The sequence below is a fragment of the Megalops cyprinoides genome, chromosome 20 (assembly GCF_013368585.1).
Source record: "Megalops cyprinoides isolate fMegCyp1 chromosome 20, fMegCyp1.pri, whole genome shotgun sequence".
Classification (NCBI taxonomy): domain Eukaryota; kingdom Metazoa; phylum Chordata; class Actinopteri; order Elopiformes; family Megalopidae; genus Megalops; species Megalops cyprinoides.
The window spans coordinates 24,846,152-24,859,034 of record NC_050602.1 but is presented as its reverse complement, the minus strand read 5'-3'; the positions used below and the strand labels follow the sequence as shown (position 1 = coordinate 24,859,034).

At 41.7% G+C, this 12,883-nt stretch overlaps 1 protein-coding gene across 1 annotated transcript in view; it reads right to left on the bottom strand.

Annotated features, from left to right (window-relative positions):
• Positions 1-4,292, bottom strand: part of b4galt2 (UDP-Gal:betaGlcNAc beta 1,4- galactosyltransferase, polypeptide 2) — a 113,557-nt gene extending 109,265 nt beyond the window's left edge. Inside the window, exon 1 of the mRNA XM_036554441.1 lies at positions 4,093-4,292. The gene's annotated coding sequence lies outside the window, so the exon portion shown is untranslated. The remainder of the gene's footprint in view (positions 1-4,092) is intronic.
• Between the last annotated feature and the right edge of the window lie 8,591 nt (positions 4,293-12,883).

Below are 12,883 nucleotides of genomic sequence, written 5' to 3'. Positions count from 1 at the left end.
CGAGAGAACATCAAAGCCCAGACTCAGTCGAGAGTGCCTTTCTGCTTCAGCTATCCAGCCGTAATTACCCTCTCATTCATCCCGCTTTGTATCGGCGTAGAGTATGTCAAATGGAGGTAATTGAAAAACACTTTACATTCCAACATGATAATTTAATATTCATACAGTTTGGAGATTACAACGCTGACACACGTATGAGGACCAGTTACCAGCGTGACACCGAAACATGTATCAGGAACGAGGAGTCCGCATCCGAGGGGACCGCATGGAATTAAACCCTGATGAGCTTTCTGCTTGAATCAACCCCCCCCCACCGCCCGGAAAGCCAGTACAACGTGCAAACAGGCTCCTGAAGCCACCGTGAATATAGTCTGAAACGCGAGGGAGGGAGGGATTGAGGTCCGAGTGACAAGCAGAGCCGTTCTCAGCCGGCGCACACGCCTCTATCCTCGCCTCGCGAGCGAAGAGCAGCCCGCCATCCCCGGAGCTGACCCGCCAAAACCGCACTGGGTGCGCCGCCGAGATTCAATTTCGAAATTCATTAAGATAAACGCATTAAATAAATGAGTCCAATAGGTTCTCATTAAAGGGCTGCCGGGGACGAGGGGAGGACTGGCAGGGATGTTTGGGGGGCTGGCTCGGATACACGACGGCCCCCCCTGGCCACTCCCCAGATCTGGAGCGGGCCTCCCAGGCTCAAAGCATCAAAGCCAGGCTGCACGTGGGCCCATTCCCGGCCCAGCTGCGTGCTCTCCAGAACCAGAGAAAAAAAAACAAATAACCGCTACATCTGAGGGCTTCATCGCAACTGGAGTGGAGCCCATGCAGGGATTACAGCTACGGCCTGGGCCTCCATCGATTATATCCACTGCTGCCACAAACACACCAACAACCAGCCAAGCATAACAGCCTGGCCTCGGAAACAACAACAACGAACACAACAGCTTCAACAGACACGATGACTGCCAAGCAAAAGTAAAAAAGAGTAAGAGTAGAGAGTTACCACCTACAAGCTGTAACTCCTATCTACAGTTCCAATGGCTCCTTTGAATTTTTTTTCACACTAATAATCCATCTTTTCTCAAGGTTCTGAATTGAGCCGGGGGGGGAAAGGACCCCCCACAAAATGTTAAGTGTTAAGAAATGAGGTGTGCAAAACAAAGCTTTCCACACAGTGCCACCTCTGTTGTTAAGGGTTGACCGTTCCCATGACAACAAATCCCAACACTGGAGATCGTTCTGCTGAATAGTAGGCCTACATTACCCAGCACAGCAACACCAATACAAGAGGGACATGGACAATGTGCCAGTTTTTTTTTCTTTCTGCTGCTGCCATCCTCAATATCTCCAAACAATGATAAATATTATGAGCGTATGAAACAGATCCGGCGCTATGGGGGTGCTTAGGAGTGCAGTGCACCCCCAGACGGACCTTTAAGCACCCTCAGTTGTCACCTTATATCCCGATGTCTACACAGGTATTTGTGACTTTTTGTGCACCCCTGTGGATTGCAGTTGCACCCCTCTGTATTTTCTCCTGGCGCCGAGCCTGGTATGAAACCACGAAAATTCAGCTTTGGAGTCCCGCTGTTTCCACCTGCTGGGAAAACCTGATTTCCATCATGGTTTTATCAGAGCTGCTGACTTTAAATATGTCCCAGAATTGGGGGGAGTCTCCACTGCCACAATTCCTCTTGACTATTTCCAGACACACGGCACCATTTCCAGGTACACAGCCTCCTTCCCAGAGATATTGGGAGGCTGTTCAGCATCCCAGTTGGGATGCCCTGTGAATGAGTAACTGCATGTCAAAATACAGAAAACTCGGGCTGATGGCCTCTCTCACCTGCCTTGACCACTCTGAAAGCGCTCGGGACGGGCAGCGCAGTCATTGGTATGCAGCAGGACCGCCGCCGCTACACAACTCCCAAAAGCTCCAGACAGCCGCGCTCGGGCAGCCATGGTTTCTCCATCAAAATATATCCTCAAGGGAACCCGAGCATTGTGCCTGATGAAAGTGAATTAATAGAGCGACTATCGAACAGTTTCACAGATTCTGTATAATAATGAATAACTTCTGCGAGGAAACTTAGCTCGCTAGCCCGTCCCAGGGCTCCGGCGGGTTAAGCTACTGAGGAGCAGTTGAAGAGATCCGGGAGGGGGGAGAGAGAGCGTCTGAAATCGGAGGTTTTGTGAGTCTCTTTCAAAAGGGCCAGTCCTAACTGTAATCCCTTTATTTACTTCTTATTGGATTTTCGCCCTGACCAAAAGCCAAGGTGATTCAGGCCTGTTTTAAACTGAACACTGTAAACAGCAAACAGCTTTGGCTGGCGAGACGCGCTCCCAGCTAAAACATCCAGACTCACTTCACACCCCGTCCTTCAGCTTGTGCCCTCCCTCACCTATGGTGTCAGTCCTGCAGTTATGCCATAAGTTTTTGGAACGGGGCACGGAAAATGTATGCAAAACAGATGATTCTTTTCCCAGCGGGTCAGGTAATCAACCTCCACACAGTCCCGACAAAGAGCTTTCCCGTGATTGCGCATTCTGGTAACAACGTGCCTGAAAACGCATTACTGTGACATACTTCCAGCATCCGCACCCGAGTTTTTAATTTACGGCACGGTGCATCACATAGCAAAATAGCCTCTGTTAGGCTGACCTCTGAATTGCACGTGGTATTCTATTTTCAGAATATTTTATATACGAAATTCATGTTGCAAAACAAAATATGCTGAAACTACAAATAAGTCATGTCGGGGTTCAACAGAATGTCGCTTAAATTGCTGTTACAGAGTGCCGATGCACAGCAGCATTAAGGAACGGTGCTTTGCAAGATTGCACGTTTTGCTCAGGCGTGCAGTTCCCTTTTTTTCAGAAGCGCTGCATAAATATTATGTGACAGAATTCAGTATGAGTGTAACAACGACAGTATGTACAAGTGTTGCGCGCACGTACCGTAATAATGAGATCATGAGGTGACAGCCTTCTTATGCGAGGATAATGCTGATCCACTTAGTGCTTCGGCTTTGCGCAGCCCTGGACACCGATACAGCAATGAGCACGGACACTAACGAGACGAGTTTGTCACTCCTCTTTTAACTTCTACCGTTTATCAGTTACCCTCTTAACAGCATGAGGTATGAGGCGCTGGAATATCCAGCACAGCCCATGCATCATCCGTCCTTCGTTAGTTAGTTTCTTTGGTTGGTTTTGTTTGGTTTACTTGTTTGTTCGTTTCTGAAAAATAACTGTTTCGTTTGTGAAACAACAGACAAGTAAATCCTATCCCTTTTCCGACAAAATACAAACGCAGAGCCACAAAAATGGTAACAGGAATTCAAATCTTGTGATGTAACTTTGAGGAAAAAAATGTTTTCGGGGAGGCTAGTTCCCTCTTGCAGACAAAACGCAGTCCAGCTAGCTAGCCTGATGCATCAATGACTGAGAAATGGATGTATTGCACACTGAAACTTGCACATGATAAAAAGCATAGCCAACCATTTCACAAATTCCATAGAAACGTATACTTCAGGCATACTTATGCATAATAATGACAATAAAGAGTGACTATGATTACGCCCGCTATGAATTGCCGACTGTCATATATTTCGCTTAAAGCTACACATTTACGTACCCACACTGAAACAATCACACCGCGCTGTCCAGCAAGACTTATCTTGCAAGCTAACAATAGTTTCTGGCTAGCTGGCCAGCTAGCGACAGCGCCAATGCATGCTCGCCCATTGCTGAGAGAACGTTTGCAGGCTGCAGGAGGACGGAACGCATCACCGTCACTGAGACAAAACCGGACAGATCACTCGCATCATATTAAAATAAAGCCGAAGTCGTTCTCCGCGGAAAAACAACATGCTAATTCAATATTTTGTGTTTAGCGACCTAGCTCCCTTGCTAAAACATTTCAAATGCTCACCAGCTTGCTTAGCTAGCTGGCTAGTGCCCATTGCTTCAACGTGCGAGGTAAATTAACAATAAATACATCATAAGCTAAATTAAAATATTATGATTTTACCATTAGCAAAACTGATACATTTTTCATATTTCAGAAAAAGAGGACATCTTCATTCTTACCTTGTGAAAGCAAGCTAGCTTGCTAGCAACCTCCTCCTAGGAAAGCATTCTTTGTTGATGCACTTGATCTTTAGCTGGCTAGCTTGCTAGCTAGCTAATTTGAAAACTATTTAATCAGGACCGAGCTGGCGAGCTCGCTTTCAGCAGTAAATACCTTTCACAAAAAAACATGTAGCTAGCTGCTGTGCTATCAGAAAAGGCACATCTTATTTCAGGCTTTTAAAACCACGCGATCTCGTGTTTTATTTCTTTCTGATAATGATATAATCAGTCATTTCATTTTTCTCAGTGGCAAATACAGAGACAGAAACGTCCTGGTAATTCACCGCCGCACCAACAGTGTGCCCCATTCTGTTTATTTTTATTTACGGCAGCTATATCCCAATGATCAGATTGCAGATCCTTTCGGTGAAGCTGTATCCGTCTGCCCGTTATATTTTCTGCTGTAGATTTGAAGGCAAATAAAGGGAGAATGAGAAGCAGGTTCTCCGGTACGGAGAGCCAGATGGTTCAAACATCGGATGTGTGTTCCACCGCAAGAGGGAGTGAGGTGAACGCTGTGTTTTTTTCCTAAGAGAGATGAGTAAGAGACGGCTCAATCCACCTGCAGATAATAGCAGGCTGTTTCTATAAAAACAATTGTTTTTTTTTTTCAGTTTGTATATGTGTGTTGGTGGACGGTTGTAGATATTCAAAGGTATACATAATTTCAACAAATAAATAACCACAGACCTATACCTTTAAATATGAATGTTTGTAATGACTTACATTTTTGCTAATTGACATTAAAATACGTATTTGTGTTTCAAAGAGTTTGACGTGTTCCATCAATACAAAAAAATGAACCATTTTTATGAAGACACGACAGTTCTTTAAATGCGCATTTTGTTTCTTTTTTTTACTCGGTTTGTAAAACACAAACTCTTGTTTTTTTTTTTTTTTTTTTTTTGCTTTCATAAGTAAATATATTTGCAGCTGAAAATATGACCCAAACTGACCAGCCACTTCAAGCCACTCTAATAGGATAAAACATTGGTTCAAATGGCTCTCTCATGATCCCCCTTGCGAATGTAACAATTCCTGTTGCATTTTCAGCATAAAATACATTATATAAATTCATAATTAAATAAAATTAAATCAGTATTTAAATTAAATAGAACTAAAATATTGTTGGAAATGCTTTGTGTATTTTGTATGTAGTATTTAAATGATTTCTAGGAAAGTACTATGTATTTTGTGACAAAATACTCAAAATTCAAGTATTTTGAATTCTCAAACTACAGATGGAAATTTTTATTACATTTCATATTGCCCTCCCTCCATCTTGACGGTTTTTTGGCCTTGCCTATATTTCTGCTCTGTCGAGCCGTATGTCATTTCATTCCAAAGAGTTCTCATCTAATTTTGTTACACCTGAAATTGCAGCTCCCAGAATTTGATCAAAGAGTTCAGTATCATTCTCAATCTGAACACAAACAAAGTTTGGCTGTTTGAAAATTTCATTTGAAGATTTAATGTGCCTGAAATATAGCTGTGTTATACAACATGCCTGGCTAGTTTAGGTGTTAAATTTACAAATATTATTTGTGTTTGTTGCATGGTTTTGTATTTGAATTTGCTGGCATTTCTTCATGGTTGCACAATACACCTTTGGGAAAAGCATATGTTTAACATGCTTTGGAGCGCTCCAGGGTCAGAAACAATATTTTGTTATCCATGCAATACACAAAACCACACTAAACATGCTCTAGTCTGTAATATACATCTTGATGGCTGTATAGCTACTTTCCCAGGATGGCTGACAAGAGTTTTTTTTTTAACTAAAAAGAGATACACTCTGATCTCACTCATATCTGTCAATCTAATGTGTGTTAATGTATAGGGTTTGTCCATGCTTCAAATTGATTATTCAAGGTCTGGGACTGAAATTGCTCTGTTAAGAGTTTAGCAAATATCTTACTTTTATGGCCAGACCCTTCTTATGTTCAATTAAATAAAATATTCAAACATATTTATCTGAATACATTTTCTGTTGTCATATTTTGAGTGTTTGAGATTAGTAATTAAATACACATTATGAAGGTGCATTTTGTATTTATACATGACAACACTTTTTGCATGAATATTTTGTAACAGAAAGAACTTACCATGTAATATCAGGAATTTACCCCTTAACCCAGCAAAGCAGTGTAGTTATTATTCACTATTTAACTAAGTTTCACAGAAATTGTGTTACTGTGTACATGAGCCTATGACCATGGCAACAGAAACCATGTGATCATGCATAAAGATTATAACCATAGTTACAGAACTAGTTTACTAACTTAATAACAATAAAATATTTTATATGGTATACAGGATGTAGATAAATAAAAATGGTTGTAATGGAAGGAGAGTCGATGACTGACCTAGCATGCTAGCGCTAGCTGTTTCGCTTTTGTCTGTTGTTGCAGTTAACAGGTGTGTAGCACGAGACCTGCGTGCAGGGTGTCAGTGAAGGGAATTGTGAGAGTTGGATTTTGCAACATGTAAATTAGCAAACAGTGACTCTTAGCAAGCCTTTCTTGTTCTGTTCTGTTTGACTGTGTTGTACTGTGCTGTGCTGTGCTGTGCTGTGTGTTGTGTACAATTCCTGAAATATTCCACTGGAGGTGCTACAGGTGTTCACATTTTATGTTATTCTCATTGATCATACAGGACAGGTTATAATCTGCAGCATTCAAATGATCAATTTTAGTATCGGCCCTTATTTTTAAAGCCTAAATGAAAACAATTAAATGTTTATTAATGGTTTCATTTTCTGTCCAGACATTAAAGTGGAGACAGCTGGAGACAGCTGCATGAAAACACATCCGAATCTTACAACTGGACCTGTAGCTAAATGAAACACAACAATAATAAAGCCATAACTTATATGAGGGTTTTATGAACCACTCAAGGCAATAGTGGTTCTCAGATTTCACAGAGGAAGGCACCCTTGTTAATCTGTTACCCAAAGCATTTATAGGAGTGGGAAGTTTGGATTCACTGTCAATCCTCTATATTACACAGCCTCTGAACACTCACTTCTGCTGTGGTCATGTGCCGTGGATCCAAGCAGAATGGATTGACATTTTCAAACGAAGCATGGGGTAATGGAATGCTATTTTCATATACATATATGATATATTATTCTATTCCATTACTCTATTTCAGTCAACTGAAATGCCTTTCCTATAGGGATGGACACAAAAAATAATACTAATTAGAAACTGATTATTTAGAGTTTGTTTAACACAGAAAAGGCCTACAAACCATTTAATCAAAAGAGTACTGTGTGTGATGGGCATGCTCTGAGTAGAATTAAACGGAGACAAGTGAACCGACATAGCAGCTGACATCTATACGAAGGATGGCTTGCCTTGTATCTTCTGGGCTCTTTATATGTATGTTTCAGTGCAAGTGTGCAAGAGAGCGTGCATGCCTGTGAGTGCGTGAAATCAAGGAGAACCCAGCTGGTTTACCCTTAAGAGCAAGTCTCCAGTGAGTAATGGGCTGACCGCTAGCTCTGTGAACGGCCCCTTTCCCTCGCTCTTGACAACAAACACTTAAGCAGAGGTATGTGGCATGAATAATATTTTCGGAACATTTACTGCATGAAAATAAGGCGGCGGGAGGAACCAAACATCCAGCAGCAACCTCTGAAAAACCTTTATGAGGTTTCCCCTCCACGCTGTGGGTCTCATGAAAAAAGCTTCCTGATACTCCAGAGCCCATTTCCTATCACGAAAAACACAAACAGGCTATTTTAATCCATTATATTTTCATTCGAGGAAATAGGTCTGAATTGATTGACTGACGATGAACACTCGGAGAGTATTGCAGACTGGGAAAGATATCCATCAGGATTATATTATTGGGTTATTTTTCTTGCCAGTCACCATAACATCATATTGGGAGCGGCACGCATTATAATGGGAGGAAGAGAAGCAAATCACTGTTGCCAATAGATACTCAGATGTTCCATTAAATGAAAATGAGAGCAATGGAGTCTGGATGTAGCCATGACTGCCAAAATTCATCACGCCCCCTACTGGACAGACATCGGACCTACACTTAACAGAGCTGAGGGTTCACCAATCAAGGAGTTTTTCATGACAGCCATTTAAAATCAGAGTGAAATGTACATGCACATGTTGACCATAGTATGCAATAAATAGCAAGCACTGTCGTTAGCTACACACTTACTGCACGTAATTTGGGCTTTGCTATTCTGGGAATAGGTCCTAACAATATTAACACGGTAATGGTGAAGGAAGTGTGAAATTCAATTTGATATTGAATTCAGTCCAAAAAAAAAAGAATAACCAAAAATACATTTTAAAGCCGTAGAGTGTTTCCATTCACAAACAATCTTCCCTGTTTTTGATGCCAAAGCTTTTAAATTAAATTAAATTAAATTGAATCATTTCAAAACTGTTTACATTTCGAAACTTTACCTCCACCCAGAAACTCAAGAGACCTGCAGCCAGCTGTCTACCAGGAAGAAATCTTTCTTTTTCATTTAAGTGTCCACAATACTCTGCGTTCAGACACAAGGCTTTTACAGACCGATGCGTCTGTGCTGTACTCAGCTCCTTATCATCATGTTATCTGTTATCATATTCCCTAGTAATGTGGACCTGTGCAGACTGGTAACATTAGTGTTAAATTTTGATGGGTGAGCTTGATTACAAATTATTTACAATCCATGTGCCGCTATAGCTGACGAGCTATACTCATCATCTCTAAAAACAGATCCCTTTTAGAAAATGTGCATTCTCCTCCAAGTAACATAATGTAATGAATCTCCACAGAGACTGCCAGTGGCAAAGTACTCTCCTATCAAATTAAAATGACAAGAAGAGACATAACAGCTCGTTACAAAGTTCAGCGGAGCAGCGCGTGTTGCGGTGGTATTTTTCCTTTCAGAAATCAGCAGTTCACTGTCTGGTTATTTATAGGGATGGCACTTTGACTGGTGTGATCATAAGGCAACACTGTGTAGTGACAGATTCTGTTGACCAGATTCTGGTGGCACGTGTTATCCCAATCTGCTGCACTTTTGTCTAGGCCCAGAGGATACCCGTAACAGCACTGTAACACCGCAGCTGCTGGCACATCATTACCACATTTGCTGTAGGCTGTTCACCTGAGAGCCCAACACTATACTGTACGTCAGCATCGGTAAAATGTCCTTGCAATTACAGGCTTTACCTTTCTGCCCCTTACACGGTCGGCTCACATCCGACTGGGGAAAGTATAGACCCAGCAAGATTATCAGCGAGCCGTGAAACTGGCCTGCAAGGTAACGTAAAATTGGCTGGAAAGTCTTCGCATCCTCAGAGCATAGATGAGGTGGTGTGAGGTGGCGATGGCAGACAAGGCACAACAGGTCACACAACGTACTCTTCCGCTGACAAACCATGAAATAGGAGACGATCAAGATTTTGAAAACACTTTCAGCCATGAACACGGGACAAGATAACGCCCTTACTCTTTTCTTTAAATAAATGGCGGGGGAATACAAAGCAGTACCACAATATACTGGTGCAACATCCCGCCAAAGCCAGGCTCGCAAGCTCAAAAAATAAAACAGAAGCCCCTCAGCTTTGGCGTCTGGATTCTGTGTCCAGTAGCTGGAAGACAAATGGAATTCCAGGCTAGCTAAATGCCCTATCAGCACGGAAGAGCTTGGGGTCAAGAATGTTTTTTCTTATGAAACCTCCACTAATGAAAAACACCTCAGCAAACTGAAATGAAATGAATTATGCTTTGTGTAACAAGACCTAGCTAACACCAAAGACAGCCAATGCTCCATTGAAGGCAAAGTAGCGTTATATTGTTGATGCTTAACCAAACCATCTCTATTTGGAATTAACATTTGTTACGTTCATTTTCTTGAGGAAGACGTGAACTCTGGTATCAGCTAAGGGAGTTGAACTCAGAGTACTTTAGAGTCAGGAGGCACAAGGATCTGCCTGCAGAACATAAACCTTTCACAGATTATATAGCTTTCCAGAGAATGTGTATGTGTCATAGTCCATGAGCAACATACTGATGACATGGCAAAGTTATCAAGAGATTGTGTACAGGGCGAAGTCCACAAACTTGCTGGCCACAGGGCCCATCATAAACAGGACATACACTGTCACCAAACTCTGCATATCCAGAAACAGCTCCCAAAAACTTTGTCTTTGAAGTCTTTTGGAAAGATGCTACTTTCAATTAGTATCCAGATGCAGAATTGTCATACCCCACACCAACCCTAGCCAAGATCTTGCATAGTGATAATGGATATATTCAGAAAAATTCACACCGAAGCTTAGCTGTTGACAAAATTGTAATCACGTGCTACATCCACCTAGTGTTATGAATGCATGTACATTCATGGCAAATTGTGCAACATACTAACTAGCTGCTGAAATTGAATGGAATTCAAGAGAAACATAATTAAGAGCAACACATCTATGGTTGTGCTTAGATAGCATGTTGTGTATTATTTAACAGAATGCACTGTAACAGTAGGACGTAGGACAACATGGCACATACCTGCTGTCCTAAATTTTGCCATGAACTGTACATGTTATTTTTAATATCAAAAGCACTCCCTCCATCTCAGAGGTCAGGTTTTTGTCAGATATCAAAAAGCACACCACAGACATTATAAACAGCAACTCAATTCCTTCAGGTTTCCCTTTGCATGGTTGTCCAACACCATACAATATTTATATCCTTAAAGCCCCCTAAGCAGTTGTATTATACACACAGACACAACTCAACCCAACTCCTCCCCCTTCTCCTCTTTGGAGGTAAACATCATATTCTGTGTAATCAAACAATGCCTGCTTGTCCCAGACAAATACACAACCTAACTGTGCACGCATCTCAGCTGTAGGGATGAATTTTTGGTGCGTGGGTAGGGGGTGTCATTTATTTATAGTCACCTGTACGTCCTGCCTTTGTTTAAAATAAAAAAAAACTGACAAGCATACAAAATGAAGGAGGTCATGTGTAGAGAGCAAGCCCCATGTGAGGTTTTTACTCGTACCACCGCAGGGCAGCTCTGTACTGCACAGTGAAACAGACAAGACCAAGGAAACACTGACGCCAACAGCCAGGGGGAATTTCATGCAAACCACAGCTGTGGGGAGAGAGGAACGAGCAGAGACTCCCGTTCGTGCACCCAGCCATAAAACGGATACTGACATTTTAACTTGGCATCTACCGCCACCTAGTGGGCAATACCAAGAATTGCGGAGGCGGTCAGAACGTTTTGAAGAAAATGGAAATGGAATATGTGGCATATGCACTTTTAAAGCCATTGGTTTTTCTCTATGAAATTAAGTTCAGACAACATGTATTTCATTTATATATCGATTTTATTTCTCAACAGAATTTGGACGAGTTGAGTAGTCAAGAGAACCCACTTTTGCACACTCCTGGGAAGAAAAAAAAAGTCACCACAGCAACATTTTAAACACAGTCACTGAAACAGGAGCATGGTCAAGGTCTTTTCTTCATGATCATCAACATTTATGCAAATGACAATTTAGGAATGTTCTTATGCAAGAAAAAGCACAAAAATATATCACAGGATACAGCGTGACAGAGACAAATAGTGTGGGGTTCGCACGGTATACATCACTTGCAGAAGATTGGTATGGCTATGAATACAGTCTACTGGATGGTACTGACATCAAACTATCATCTGCTATATTAAGGGGAATGTTAAAGCAAATACTACCAAGATGGCCTGTGCACGTATTCCAACACTTACTTTAAACAGAAAGTAAAGACTAATGAAAGTTGTTGGCTCCTAAGATGAGGTCTACAGGAAGCCACTTTAAGAGCAGGGGCTTGAATGTTCCTAACAATCAAAAAAAGAAGAAAAATCAAATAAACCTATTAAAAAGGACATATGAAACTACTGCTTCGACTGTATGGAAGATTACAATAAAGAAAGAGGGTTCTAGTCATTAAACTCTAAGCTGGTTTACACTGCTTGGGAGCATACTGCTTCTTGCGTGTGTTACATTCTACAGCCAGTCAAATCATAACAATTAAATGCACAAGTTAAGAAAAAGGCCAGCTGGTTTGAGCAAGCTGTGAAGAAAGAGCAAACCTTTGTGCGTAACCAAAGAGTCTAGCATTTCAAACAGTACAATTGGTAACACACATGTAGTAGAAACCAGTAAGTGTTATTACAGAAATCACCTGTTTTAGTTTCATGCCGTCTTTCTAATAAGGAAGTAACAGTTGCAATGATGTATCAAAACTGCTCTGAAGACATCAGTGGGGGGGAGGGGGGGGGGGGGGGGGGGGGGGGCGTACAAAACAGAGATATCCAGTTCAAAGCAACATATGGCGTGGTGCAGGTGTCCTTTTTAGCTAGCAGCTAGATCTGTGCAACTGCAAACGTACACAGATCGCTTTGGGATGCTGCACTGAGTAAAGGTACACAGAGCTTCATCAGACCGACCCGCTGCGGCCGTCCTGACACTGCCGAAGACTCACAGCAAAGAGGCAATCCCATAACACCCCCTCGCACTTCAAAAACAAAATCAATGATGAGAACAACTAGGGAATATGGAATAGTCAACACTCTCATGCTTCACAAATATAAAGGACCAAATATGTTCTCTTTATGTATACCAGTATACAGATATATATACACACTCCATTACTATATTCTCCCCCTTTTTTAACCATTCACAGCTGAAGAGTGTCTCAGTGCTCATGTCTATGTTTGCAGAACATTTATTATTCCTCT